The sequence below is a fragment of the Trichomycterus rosablanca genome, unplaced genomic scaffold (genome assembly GCF_030014385.1).
Source record: "Trichomycterus rosablanca isolate fTriRos1 unplaced genomic scaffold, fTriRos1.hap1 scaffold_112, whole genome shotgun sequence".
Taxonomy (NCBI): domain Eukaryota; kingdom Metazoa; phylum Chordata; class Actinopteri; order Siluriformes; family Trichomycteridae; genus Trichomycterus; species Trichomycterus rosablanca.
In genome coordinates this window covers 66,790-79,801 of record NW_026946951.1, presented here as the reverse complement: position 1 = coordinate 79,801, position 13,012 = coordinate 66,790, and the positions used below count along the sequence as shown (strand labels likewise).

The window sequence follows — 13,012 nt, the reverse complement described above, 5'->3', positions numbered from 1 at the left end:
CAGGCTTATTGTTAGCCACAACATGAATCTGCTTCTCCCTTTTCCCATTCCTCCTATCCCTTTGTTTACAACCTCCCATGTTACTCTAAACCCCCTTCTTATATTATCCAACCATGTTCCTACCTTCTGCCATACTTCCCTAGCTACCTTACATTCCCAAAATACGTGTATTATTGATTCCTCCCTTCCACACCCCTCTCTCGGACACACATTTGTCTTGCTTATCCCGTGTCTGTACATTATTTCTTTTACCGGTAATTTCCTGTGTACTATTTGCCAATTTATATCTTTTAAACTGTTTTCCAGCCCCAGTGGTTGTACTCTAGTCCATACTGTCCCTGCTTCTATTCTTCTGTTGCTTTCTCTTACCTTTCTACTCCTAACCTCCTCATATAATCTTTTGTGACTTGTGCATATGTTTCTGTCTTTTCCCTCTCTATTTACCTTTAACCAGTTGGCAGCCTGCCCATAATGCCATGGCAGCTGCTCCGCCCTTGGACCTCTGTTGTCCCACTCCATTACACCCCGTGTGTGGTATGCAAAATATAATTTCAGGAAATACCATCCTGGGTGTTGTGCCTCCTGCGCTAACTCCTGCATTATGCTTGCCACATAAATGCAGTCCAATTTCAGTCCTACATCTAAAACCCCTCTCCCCCCTTCCTCTATTTTCCTGTACATTATCTCCCTTGCTACGTATTCATACTTTCCTCCCCACATAAAACGAAATACTTCCCTTTGTACCCACCTCCTTCCACTCACTGGTAGTGGGTAGATGTACGCCAGGTACATCAGAAAGGGAAGTACCTCCGCCTTAATTACCAGACTCTTCCCTATATAGGACAGTTTCCTCCCAGTCCATAGTCCTAACTTTTGTTTCATCTTTATTAACCTCTCTCCCCAATTCAACCCTGCTGCTCCCTGATTTTCAAATTTTACCCCTAAAATCTTCATTGGCCCCTCACTTACCTCCAACCCTCCCACCGAATCTTTCCTATCCTTCACTGTCCCAAAAAATTTTAACTTAGATTTTTCCCTATTCAATTTCGCCCCAGACCCCACTCCGAATTTTTCCACTATATCCAATGTTCTCTCTATGTCACTATCTATTCTACCCAAAATTGTCATGTCGTCTGCATACTGCGCTATCTTCACCCTATATCCACCTGCTCCCGGCACCAAAACCCCTACTATCTCCTTGTCCTTTCTAATCTTTTCCGCCAGCGGCTCCATGTACATTATGAATAGGAGTGGCGATAACGGACACCCCTGTAATATACCCCCCGCTGTCTCAAAACTCCTCCCTAGATACCCGTTCATACTTACTCTGCTGTATGTCCTCCTGTACACTGTTTTAACCCATCTGACCAGTTTTTCTCCCATCCCCATCTTTTCCATGACTCTAAACAAAAATTCCCTGTCCACTCTGTCGAACGCCTTTGATTGGTCCAGGCTTGCTATCATCAATGGCAGCTTCCGGTCTCCTGACCACGCCACCACGTCCCTGATGAGCTGTAGATTCCACCTTGTGCTTCTACCCTCTATTCCACATGTCTGGTCTACATGTATGACATGTGGCAGTGCCTTCCTCAACCTACCTGCCAATATTTTCGCCATTATTTTACTGTCCACCCCCAACATCGATAATGGCCTATAGTTATCTAGATTTTCCCTTTCCCCCTTTTTGTATATTGGCGTCACTACCCCTGTCGCCATTGTTCCTTTGATTTCCCCTTCCTCCAGTATTTTGTTAAACACTTCTGTTAGGTCTCCGCTTACCACTTCATTAAACCTTTTATAAAACTCTCCGGGTATACCATCTATCCCTGGTACTTTCCCTTTTTTCAGGCTTTTTATTGCCTCCTTCACCTCCTCCTCCCTTATGCTTTTATTTATTTCCTGCTTTATGTCCCTAGGCACCTCCTTTTCTAGTTCTTTTATAAATGCATCTCCTACTTCTACCTCCACTTCCCTCTCCCTAAAATACCTCCTATAATACTCTGTCCCTACCTGTAACATCTCCTCATTTTGTACTTTTAGCTGTCCCTGCTCGTCCCTTATTCCCTCTATCCCTCTCTCTTCTCTTCTTTCTCTAGCTTTCCCTATCCAATATGTATCTACTCTTTCCCCTCTCTCCCTAAACTCCTGTCCTGCCATTAACATATACTTCTCTGCTCTTCCCTCATATATCTTCCTTATCTGTCCCTGTACTATTTCTACTCTATCTCTGTCAACCTCCTTCCCTTCATTCTCTTTCTCCTTCTCCTTCGCTAGTTCCCCCCACATTTTCCTTAAATTCCCCTTTTCCTCCATTATCCTCTCCCTGCTCTTCCATATCCCCCACTGCTTTATCCTTTTCTTTGCTATCTCCCACCACTCTATACTTCCCTCACATAGCCCTTTTAATCCCCTAACCCCTTCCCAAAACTCTCTAAAATCCTCTTCTATCCCCCTTTTCTCTAATATTTTTACATTTAATTTCCAGTATCCTGTCCCATATTTTCTTCCTCCCACTTTTACCTCAGCCATCACCAGGTCATGGTCGGAAAAGTTCACACTTCTTGTTTCCCCTGCCACCACTTCCATACTTCTGCTCACGAGAATCCCATCCAATCTACTTTCATCCCCCCTTGTATTCCTCCATGTTGGTCCTTCCATTCCCCTTCCTACCTTCCTTCCTATGTCCACTAACTTATGTGTTTTAATTATGTCTGCAATTATTCCTGTTGCTTCGTCTCCTGCTCCCGCCAGATTAATATTAAAGTCCCCTCCCATAACCAAAAAATTACTTGTTGCACCTAATAGCTTGGCATCCTCGTAAAAAACCCTTTTGTCTTTTAAATGTTGTGGTCCGTATACATTCAAAATCCTCATCTTTACACCCCCCCAACTTAAATCCACTCCAACCATCCTCCCCACTTCACCACCTATAACTTGTTTTAAGTTCATACCCCATCCCTTAAACAGAATCCCAACTCCACTGGAGTGTACCCCCCCTATGGACCACACTGATTTCCCCCTCCCCCAGTCCTTTTGGAATCTTTCAATGTCCTTCAAGTCCTTTAGGTGCGCTTCCTGAATAAAACAAATGTCCAAACTTAAATCTTCTATAAAACTAAAAACCAAACTTCTTTTCTTCGTGTTTCTCAGCCCTCTGGCGTTGAACGTCCCTATTTTTAGTGTCCTTTCCATTTAGTTTTCCTTTTATTTATTTTCCTTCCCACTAGTCTCTTCATCGCCCCCTTGAGTACTTCTTTGGTTTTCTGACCCTGTTGAACAGTCCATACTCACCCCTTCCTCTTCTGAGCATGTTGTGTGTATTGTCTGCATAGTCTCATTTAAATTCCTAAGCAGTTCTTCATATATTTGCTCCTCCTCTCCTTCCTCATCCTCTACCACTTGGCTCCAACTTAGCCCTTCAGGGCGTGTTCTCCTGACTGGGCTGTCCCCCAGCTCATCTTCAGGAAACGGACGTTTGCCACCCACTGTTTGTTCCACCTCACCACCGGGAGTGCTGCCTTCCTCCTGTCTTACCTGTACCTCTTCTTTCTTCTTCTTTCCCTTTCCTTCGTTCAGCTCTTTGGTTTTCTTTGTCTTTGTTCCCGCTCTTTTCTCTGTTGTTTGTGTTCCTGCCTCCGGTTTCTCTTTATCCCTTCCAGGCTCTTCCTCTTGTGTTGTTCCTTGCTCCTTCTCTTTCTCTCCTGAGTTTGTGGCTTCCATCTGTGTCTCCATTTCCCCCTCGATGAAATCAGTGTTGAACAGGTCGGCAAATGTTCGCCTTTTCCTCGGGCAGTTCTTGTACAAGTGGTCCTCCTTGTCACATAGGCTGCATTTCTTAGGCATCTTGCACTCTGCTGCTCCATGCTCCTCCGACCCACAGTTCCGGCACCTCTGCCTATCACATGTTGCCCCTATGTGCCCAGCTCCTCCACATTTTCGGCAGGTCAATGGCTGTCCTTGATAAAATAGGAACCCTCTATGTGGTCCTATAGCAAACGACCCTGGTGGCTGTGCCACTCCTCCTGGTGCTCCCGGCTCTGGTCTGAACTGCACCCTGTATCTCCGTCGCCCATTCCAAATCCCATACCTGTTTGTCTGTTTCTCTCCAACTTCCACTTTAAGGCAGTACCTTTGCAGGTATTGTCTAATGTCCTCCTCCTCCACGAATGGGTTGTACATGTGTACCGTTAGGTTCAACGTCTCCCAGATAAACAGGGCTCTCACCATCAGTCCTTCTAGGTCTCTATGCTCCTTCTGTCTTTCCCATGCTGCTAAGAACTCTTGGCACGCTGGCATATTATTAAAAGTTATGTCCATGAATCCCGTGTTAGAAAAATCTTGCAGGCAGTAAATTTCAGTGGCCTCCAGCTTAAACAGCTTTTTCAAAACTCTTTGAACCAGATGTTCCACCGTTAGCTTCGTTCTCTGTTCGTTTCTCGTCACTTCAACTCTCACTGAATTTTTAAGCCGCGTCACTCGGACCGGCCCTCTCGCATCGTTTCCCGCCATCCGTCTCTAATAAGAACAGATACTACACTTGATCTTAGCCAAAAGGCCGAGAAGCGATAACCTGAAATAGGCGCCGGGCCACGGGCCCTACCTTTTGAGGGTCCGGACTAGTGGACGGCGCTGACCGGCCGCCTTCACGCCCACACACCTTCTGTCATTCCACCAGCAAAAGAGCAGCTTTGCAAAGACAAAGCCTTCAAAAAATAAGTTGAACTTGTCAACGTTCCTCTCCACGGAAATCTTTAGTAAAAGGCGAAAGATTTGTACGTGAATGAAGAGAAACTCCAGCCCTGCTCGCCGGTCGCCCAGGCCTCCGTAGGCCACCGGCCGCTCAAGGAAGAGGGCTCGAGGTAGAGCGACGAAAACCTGCAGCAAAAGCGCCCTTGGGTCGTCGGGTGGGTGACGAGGCAGCACAGCCTTTGCCTGGAGAAACACAGGGTGGGGGAAAATTAAGTCTTTCGCCTTTTTTTTTTTTTTTTTTTTTTAAGTAAAATGGAGGGAAAATGAAAAAGCGGGAAAAGCGGGACTCCCTAGCGCAAAAGGACCGAGGAAACCCCGGGCCTAGGCTAGGCAAAGGTCTAAGGCGCCGTACCCCTAATCCCAACAGCTTTCCAGCAGGGGCTAGTCACCAGCATTCGTCAATTACTCTTTCGTTTGACCGTTTATGAGGGTGCACCGTGCCAGGAGGCAATGCAATACCTGGTCGATGCGTGGAGTGGACAGAGCAAGCCCCTCTTCCGACTCCCAGGCCTAAAAATCCATTTAATATATGGTCCTCGGGTAGAGGACGTATCAGATATTAAACTGATAAGAACAGATACTACACTTGATCTTAGCCAAAAGGCCGAGAAGCGATAACCTGAAATAGGCGCCGGGCCACGGGCCCTACCTTTTGAGGGTCCGGACTAGTGGACGGCGCTGACCGGCCGCCTTCACGCCCACACACCTTCTGTCATTCCACCAGCAAAAGAGCAGCTTTGCAAAGACAAAGCCTTCAAAAAATAAGTTGAACTTGTCAACGTTCCTCTCCACGGAAATCTTTAGTAAAAGGCGAAAGATTTGTACGTGAATGAAGAGAAACTCCAGCCCTGCTCGCCGGTCGCCCAGGCCTCCGTAGGCCACCGGCCGCTCAAGGAAGAGGGCTCGAGGTAGAGCGACGAAAACCTGCAGCAAAAGCGCCCTTGGGTCGTCGGGTGGGTGACGAGGCAGCACAGCCTTTGCCTGGAGAAACACAGGGTGGGGGAAAATTAAGTCTTTCGCCTTTTTTTTTTTTTTTTTTTTTTAAGTAAAATGGAGGGAAAATGAAAAAGCGGGAAAAGCGGGACTCCCTAGCGCAAAAGGACCGAGGAAACCCCGGGCCTAGGCTAGGCAAAGGTCTAAGGCGCCGTACCCCTAATCCCAACAGCTTTCCAGCAGGGGCCAGTCACCAGCATTCGTCAATTACTCTTTCGTTTGACCGTTTATGAGGGTGCACCGTGCCAGGAGGCAATGCAATACCTGGTCGATGCGTGGAGTGGACGGAGCAAGCCCCTCTTCCGACTCCCAGGCCTAAAAATCCATTTAATATATGGTCCTCGGGTAGAGGACGTATCAGATATTAAACTGATAAGAACAGATACTACACTTGATCTTAGCCAAAAGGCCGAGAAGCGATAACCTGAAATAGGCGCCGGGCCACGGGCCCTACCTTTTGAGGGTCCGGACTAGTGGACGGCGCTGACCGGCCGCCTTCACGCCCACACACCTTCTGTCATTCCACCAGCAAAAGAGCAGCTTTGCAAAGACAAAGCCTTCAAAAAATAAGTTGAACTTGTCAACGTTCCTCTCCACGGAAATCTTTAGTAAAAGGCGAAAGATTTGTACGTGAATGAAGAGAAACTCCAGCCCTGCTCGCCGGTCGCCCAGGCCTCCGTAGGCCACCGGCCGCTCAAGGAAGAGGGCTCGAGGTAGAGCGACGAAAACCTGCAGCAAAAGCGCCCTTGGGTCGTCGGGTGGGTGACGAGGCAGCACAGCCTTTGCCTGGAGAAACACAGGGTGGGGGAAAATTAAGTCTTTCGCCTTTTTTTTTTTTTAAGTAAAATGGAGGGAAAATGAAAAAGCGGGAAAAGGGGGACTCCCTAGCGCAAAAGGACCGAGGAAACCCCGGGCCGTACCCCTAATCCCAACAGCTTTCCAGCAGGGGCCAGTCACCAGCATTCGTCAATTACTCTTTCGTTTGACCGTTTATGAGGGTGCACCGTGCCAGGAGGCAATGCAATACCTGGTCGATGCGTGGAGTGGACGGAGCAAGCCCCTCTTCCGACTCCCAGGCCTAAAAATCCATTTAATATATGGTCCTCGGGTAGAGGACGTATCAGATATTAAACTGATAAGAATAGATTTTTTTTTTTTTTTTTTTTTTTTACAAAAGTTTATTTACACACGTTTTCACACAATACAAACTATTTACAGAACATTCATTTTCATTTCCTTCCCACCACCATTATCATATTCATTGTATTTATCATGTCTTTTTCATACACATCTCCCATAATCTTCCCCACTTTTCCTTCCCCTTTTCCCACCCCAAGTCCACTTCATCTTCTTTCATTCTTGTCTTAATTTCCCATTCGGCTTTCTTGACTATCCCCATCACTCCCTTTCCCTTCCCTCCCTTCACTTCCGCCTGTCTATCCTCCCATATCCCTCTCTTAACCAGGCTTATTGTTAGCCACAACATGAATCTGCTTCTCCCTTTTCCCATTCCTCCTATCCCTTTGTTTACAACCTCCCATGTTACTCTAAACCCCCTTCTTATATTATCCAACCATGTTCCTACCTTCTGCCATACTTCCCTAGCTACCTTACATTCCCAAAATACGTGTATTATTGATTCCTCCCTTCCACACCCCTCTCTCGGACACACATTTGTCTTGCTTATCCCGTGTCTGTACATTATTTCTTTTACCGGTAATTTCCTGTGTACTATTTGCCAATTTATATCTTTTAAACTGTTTTCCAGCCCCAGTGGTTGTACTCTAGTCCATACTGTCCCTGCTTCTATTCTTCTGTTGCTTTCTCTTACCTTTCTACTCCTAACCTCCTCATATAATCTTTTGTGACTTGTGCATATGTTTCTGTCTTTTCCCTCTCTATTTACCTTTAACCAGTTGGCAGCCTGCCCATAATGCCATGGCAGCTGCTCCGCCCTTGGACCTCTGTTGTCCCACTCCATTACACCCCGTGTGTGGTATGCAAAATATAATTTCAGGAAATACCATCCTGGGTGTTGTGCCTCCTGCGCTAACTCCTGCATTATGCTTGCCACATAAATGCAGTCCAATTTCAGTCCTACATCTAAAACCCCTCTCCCCCCTTCCTCTATTTTCCTGTACATTATCTCCCTTGCTACGTATTCATACTTTCCTCCCCACATAAAACGAAATACTTCCCTTTGTACCCACCTCCTTCCACTCACTGGTAGTGGGTAGATGTACGCCAGGTACATCAGAAAGGGAAGTACCTCCGCCTTAATTACCAGACTCTTCCCTATATAGGACAGTTTCCTCCCAGTCCATAGTCCTAACTTTTGTTTCATCTTTATTAACCTCTCTCCCCAATTCAACCCTGCTGCTCCCTGATTTTCAAATTTTACCCCTAAAATCTTCATTGGCCCCTCACTTACCTCCAACCCTCCCACCGAATCTTTCCTATCCTTCACTGTCCCAAAAAATTTTAACTTAGATTTTTCCCTATTCAATTTCGCCCCAGACCCCACTCCGAATTTTTCCACTATATCCAATGTTCTCTCTATGTCACTATCTATTCTACCCAAAATTGTCATGTCGTCTGCATACTGCGCTATCTTCACCCTATATCCACCTGCTCCCGGCACCAAAACCCCTACTATCTCCTTGTCCTTTCTAATCTTTTCCGCCAGCGGCTCCATGTACATTATGAATAGGAGTGGCGATAACGGACACCCCTGTAATATACCCCCCGCTGTCTCAAAACTCCTCCCTAGATACCCGTTCATACTTACTCTGCTGTATGTCCTCCTGTACACTGTTTTAACCCATCTGACCAGTTTTTCTCCCATCCCCATCTTTTCCATGACTCTAAACAAAAATTCCCTGTCCACTCTGTCGAACGCCTTTGATTGGTCCAGGCTTGCTATCATCAATGGCAGCTTCCGGTCTCCTGACCACGCCACCACGTCCCTGATGAGCTGTAGATTCCACCTTGTGCTTCTACCCTCTATTCCACATGTCTGGTCTACATGTATGACATGTGGCAGTGCCTTCCTCAACCTACCTGCCAATATTTTCGCCATTATTTTACTGTCCACCCCCAACATCGATAATGGCCTATAGTTATCTAGATTTTCCCTTTCCCCCTTTTTGTATATTGGCGTCACTACCCCTGTCGCCATTGTTCCTTTGATTTCCCCTTCCTCCAGTATTTTGTTAAACACTTCTGTTAGGTCTCCGCTTACCACTTCATTAAACCTTTTATAAAACTCTCCGGGTATACCATCTATCCCTGGTACTTTCCCTTTTTTCAGGCTTTTTATTGCCTCCTTCACCTCCTCCTCCCTTATGCTTTTATTTATTTCCTGCTTTATGTCCCTAGGCACCTCCTTTTCTAGTTCTTTTATAAATGCATCTCCTACTTCTACCTCCACTTCCCTCTCCCTAAAATACCTCCTATAATACTCTGTCCCTACCTGTAACATCTCCTCATTTTGTACTTTTAGCTGTCCCTGCTCGTCCCTTATTCCCTCTATCCCTCTCTCTTCTCTTCTTTCTCTAGCTTTCCCTATCCAATATGTATCTACTCTTTCCCCTCTCTCCCTAAACTCCTGTCCTGCCATTAACATATACTTCTCTGCTCTTCCCTCATATATCTTCCTTATCTGTCCCTGTACTATTTCTACTCTATCTCTGTCAACCTCCTTCCCTTCATTCTCTTTCTCCTTCTCCTTCGCTAGTTCCCCCCACATTTTCCTTAAATTCCCCTTTTCCTCCATTATCCTCTCCCTGCTCTTCCATATCCCCCACTGCTTTATCCTTTTCTTTGCTATCTCCCACCACTCTATACTTCCCTCACATAGCCCTTTTAATCCCCTAACCCCTTCCCAAAACTCTCTAAAATCCTCTTCTATCCCCCTTTTCTCTAATATTTTTACATTTAATTTCCAGTATCCTGTCCCATATTTTCTTCCTCCCACTTTTACCTCAGCCATCACCAGGTCATGGTCGGAAAAGTTCACACTTCTTGTTTCCCCTGCCACCACTTCCATACTTCTGCTCACGAGAATCCCATCCAATCTACTTTCATCCCCCCTTGTATTCCTCCATGTTGGTCCTTCCATTCCCCTTCCTACCTTCCTTCCTATGTCCACTAACTTATGTGTTTTAATTATGTCTGCAATTATTCCTGTTGCTTCGTCTCCTGCTCCCGCCAGATTAATATTAAAGTCCCCTCCCATAACCAAAAAATTACTTGTTGCACCTAATAGCTTGGCATCCTCGTAAAAAACCCTTTTGTCTTTTAAATGTTGTGGTCCGTATACATTCAAAATCCTCATCTTTACACCCCCCCAACTTAAATCCACTCCAACCATCCTCCCCACTTCACCACCTATAACTTGTTTTAAGTTCATACCCCATCCCTTAAACAGAATCCCAACTCCACTGGAGTGTACCCCCCCTATGGACCACACTGATTTCCCCCTCCCCCAGTCCTTTTGGAATCTTTCAATGTCCTTCAAGTCCTTTAGGTGCGCTTCCTGAATAAAACAAATGTCCAAACTTAAATCTTCTATAAAACTAAAAACCAAACTTCTTTTCTTCGTGTTTCTCAGCCCTCTGGCGTTGAACGTCCCTATTTTTAGTGTCCTTTCCATTTAGTTTTCCTTTTATTTATTTTCCTTCCCACTAGTCTCTTCATCGCCCCCTTGAGTACTTCTTTGGTTTTCTGACCCTGTTGAACAGTCCATACTCACCCCTTCCTCTTCTGAGCATGTTGTGTGTATTGTCTGCATAGTCTCATTTAAATTCCTAAGCAGTTCTTCATATATTTGCTCCTCCTCTCCTTCCTCATCCTCTACCACTTGGCTCCAACTTAGCCCTTCAGGGCGTGTTCTCCTGACTGGGCTGTCCCCCAGCTCATCTTCAGGAAACGGACGTTTGCCACCCACTGTTTGTTCCACCTCACCACCGGGAGTGCTGCCTTCCTCCTGTCTTACCTGTACCTCTTCTTTCTTCTTCTTTCCCTTTCCTTCGTTCAGCTCTTTGGTTTTCTTTGTCTTTGTTCCCGCTCTTTTCTCTGTTGTTTGTGTTCCTGCCTCCGGTTTCTCTTTATCCCTTCCAGGCTCTTCCTCTTGTGTTGTTCCTTGCTCCTTCTCTTTCTCTCCTGAGCTTGTGGCTTCCATCTGTGTCTCCATTTCCCCCTCGATGAAATCAGTGTTGAACAGGTCGGCAAATGTTCGCCTTTTCCTCGGGCAGTTCTTGTACAAGTGGTCCTCCTTGTCACATAGGCTGCATTTCTTAGGCATCTTGAACTCTGCTGCTCCATGCTCCTCCGACCCACAGTTCCGGCACCTCTGCCTATCACATGTTGCCCCTATGTGCCCAGCTCCTCCACATTTTCGGCAGGTCAATGGCTGTCCTTGATAAAATAGGAACCCTCTATGTGGTCCTATAGCAAACGACCCTGGTGGCTGTGCCACTCCTCCTGGTGCTCCCGGCTCTGGTCTGAACTGCACCCTGTATCTCCGTCGCCCATTCCAAATCCCATACCTGTTTGTCTGTTTCTCTCCACCTTCCACTTTAAGGCAGTACCTTTGCAGGTATTGTCTAATGTCCTCCTCCTCCACGAATGGGTTGTACATGTGTACCGTTAGGTTCACCGTCTCCCAGATAAACAGGGCTCTCACCATCAGTCCTTCTAGGTCTCTATGCTCCTTCTGTCTTTCCCATGCTGCTAAGAACTCTTGGCACGCTGGCATATTATTAAAAGTTATGTCCATGAATCCCGTGTTAGAAAAATCTTGCAGGCAGTAAATTTCAGTGGCCTCCAGCTTAAACAGCTTTTTCAAAACTCTTTGAACCAGATGTTCCACCGTTAGCTTCGTTCTCTGTTCGTTTCTCGTCACTTCAACTCTCACTGAATTTTTAAGCCGCGTCACTCGGACCGGCCCTCTCGCATCGTTTCCCGCCATCCGTCTCTAATAAGAACAGATACTACACTTGATCTTAGCCAAAAGGCCGAGAAGCGATAACCTGAAATAGGCGCCGGGCCACGGGCCCTACCTTTTGAGGGTCCGGACTAGTGGACGGCGCTGACCGGCCGCCTTCACGCCCACACACCTTCTGTCATTCCACCAGCAAAAGAGCAGCTTTGCAAAGACAAAGCCTTCAAAAAATAAGTTGAACTTGTCAACGTTCCTCTCCACGGAAATCTTTAGTAAAAGGCGAAAGATTTGTACGTGAATGAAGAGAAACTCCAGCCCTGCTCGCCGGTCGCCCAGGCCTCCGTAGGCCACCGGCCGCTCAAGGAAGAGGGCTCGAGGTAGAGCGACGAAAACCTGCAGCAAAAGCGCCCTTGGGTCGTCGGGTGGGTGACGAGGCAGCACAGCCTTTGCCTGGAGAAACACAGGGTGGGGGAAAATTAAGTCTTTCGCCTTTTTTTTTTTTTTTTTTTTTTAAGTAAAATGGAGGGAAAATGAAAAAGCGGGAAAAGCGGGACTCCCTAGCGCAAAAGGACCGAGGAAACCCCGGGCCTAGGCTAGGCAAAGGTCTAAGGCGCCGTACCCCTAATCCCAACAGCTTTCCAGCAGGGGCTAGTCACCAGCATTCGTCAATTACTCTTTCGTTTGACCGTTTATGAGGGTGCACCGTGCCAGGAGGCAATGCAATACCTGGTCGATGCGTGGAGTGGACAGAGCAAGCCCCTTTTCCGACTCCCAGGCCTAAAAATCCATTTAATATATGGTCCTCGGGTAGAGGACGTATCAGATATTAAACTGATAAGAACAGATACTACACTTGATCTTAGCCAAAAGGCCGAGAAGCGATAACCTGAAATAGGCGCCGGGCCACGGGCCCTACCTTTTGAGGGTCCGGACTAGTGGACGGCGCTGACCGGCCGCCTTCACGCCCACACACCTTCTGTCATTCCACCAGCAAAAGAGCAGCTTTGCAAAGACAAAGCCTTCAAAAAATAAGTTGAACTTGTCAACGTTCCTCTCCACGGAAATCTTTAGTAAAAGGCGAAAGATTTGTACGTGAATGAAGAGAAACTCCAGCCCTGCTCGCCGGTCGCCCAGGCCTCCGTAGGCCACCGGCCGCTCAAGGAAGAGGGCTCGAGGTAGAGCGACGAAAACCTGCAGCAAAAGCGCCCTTGGGTCGTCGGGTGGGTGACGAGGCAGCACAGCCTTTGCCTGGAGAAACACAGGGTGGGGGAAAATTAAGTCTTTCGCCTTTTTTTTTTTTTTTTTTTTTTTAAGTAAAATGGAGGG

The 13,012-nt window shown here is 46.8% G+C and overlaps 9 non-coding genes and 2 pseudogenes across 9 annotated transcripts; all 11 read right to left on the bottom strand.

The window, feature by feature from the left end:
- Nucleotides 1-4,347: 4,347 nt before the first annotated feature.
- On the bottom strand, nt 4,348-4,567 carry LOC134304617 (U2 spliceosomal RNA; annotated as a pseudogene).
- Nucleotides 4,568-4,684: 117 nt separating this feature from the next.
- LOC134304639 (U5 spliceosomal RNA) lies at nt 4,685-4,799 on the bottom strand. Its single transcript, XR_010008038.1, has one exon. It is a non-coding gene; the product is annotated as a U5 spliceosomal RNA (small nuclear RNA).
- A 375-nt stretch (nt 4,800-5,174) lies between these two features.
- Nucleotides 5,175-5,365, bottom strand: LOC134304553 (U2 spliceosomal RNA). The gene has a single exon (XR_010007965.1). It is a non-coding gene; the product is annotated as a U2 spliceosomal RNA (small nuclear RNA).
- Nucleotides 5,366-5,482: 117 nt separating this feature from the next.
- LOC134304638 (U5 spliceosomal RNA) lies at nt 5,483-5,597 on the bottom strand. Its single transcript, XR_010008037.1, has one exon. It is a non-coding gene; the product is annotated as a U5 spliceosomal RNA (small nuclear RNA).
- A 375-nt stretch (nt 5,598-5,972) lies between these two features.
- On the bottom strand, nt 5,973-6,163 carry LOC134304668 (U2 spliceosomal RNA). The gene has a single exon (XR_010008065.1). It is a non-coding gene; the product is annotated as a U2 spliceosomal RNA (small nuclear RNA).
- Nucleotides 6,164-6,280: 117 nt separating this feature from the next.
- LOC134304637 (U5 spliceosomal RNA) lies at nt 6,281-6,395 on the bottom strand. The gene has a single exon (XR_010008036.1). It is a non-coding gene; the product is annotated as a U5 spliceosomal RNA (small nuclear RNA).
- Nucleotides 6,396-6,735: 340 nt separating this feature from the next.
- LOC134304610 (U2 spliceosomal RNA) lies at nt 6,736-6,924 on the bottom strand. The gene has a single exon (XR_010008016.1). It is a non-coding gene; the product is annotated as a U2 spliceosomal RNA (small nuclear RNA).
- A 4,627-nt stretch (nt 6,925-11,551) lies between these two features.
- Nucleotides 11,552-11,771, bottom strand: LOC134304616 (U2 spliceosomal RNA; annotated as a pseudogene).
- Nucleotides 11,772-11,888: 117 nt separating this feature from the next.
- Nucleotides 11,889-12,003, bottom strand: LOC134304636 (U5 spliceosomal RNA). The gene has a single exon (XR_010008035.1). It is a non-coding gene; the product is annotated as a U5 spliceosomal RNA (small nuclear RNA).
- Nucleotides 12,004-12,378: 375 nt separating this feature from the next.
- LOC134304538 (U2 spliceosomal RNA) lies at nt 12,379-12,569 on the bottom strand. Its single transcript, XR_010007951.1, has one exon. It is a non-coding gene; the product is annotated as a U2 spliceosomal RNA (small nuclear RNA).
- Nucleotides 12,570-12,686: 117 nt separating this feature from the next.
- Nucleotides 12,687-12,801, bottom strand: LOC134304635 (U5 spliceosomal RNA). Its single transcript, XR_010008034.1, has one exon. It is a non-coding gene; the product is annotated as a U5 spliceosomal RNA (small nuclear RNA).
- Nucleotides 12,802-13,012: the final 211 nt, after the last annotated feature.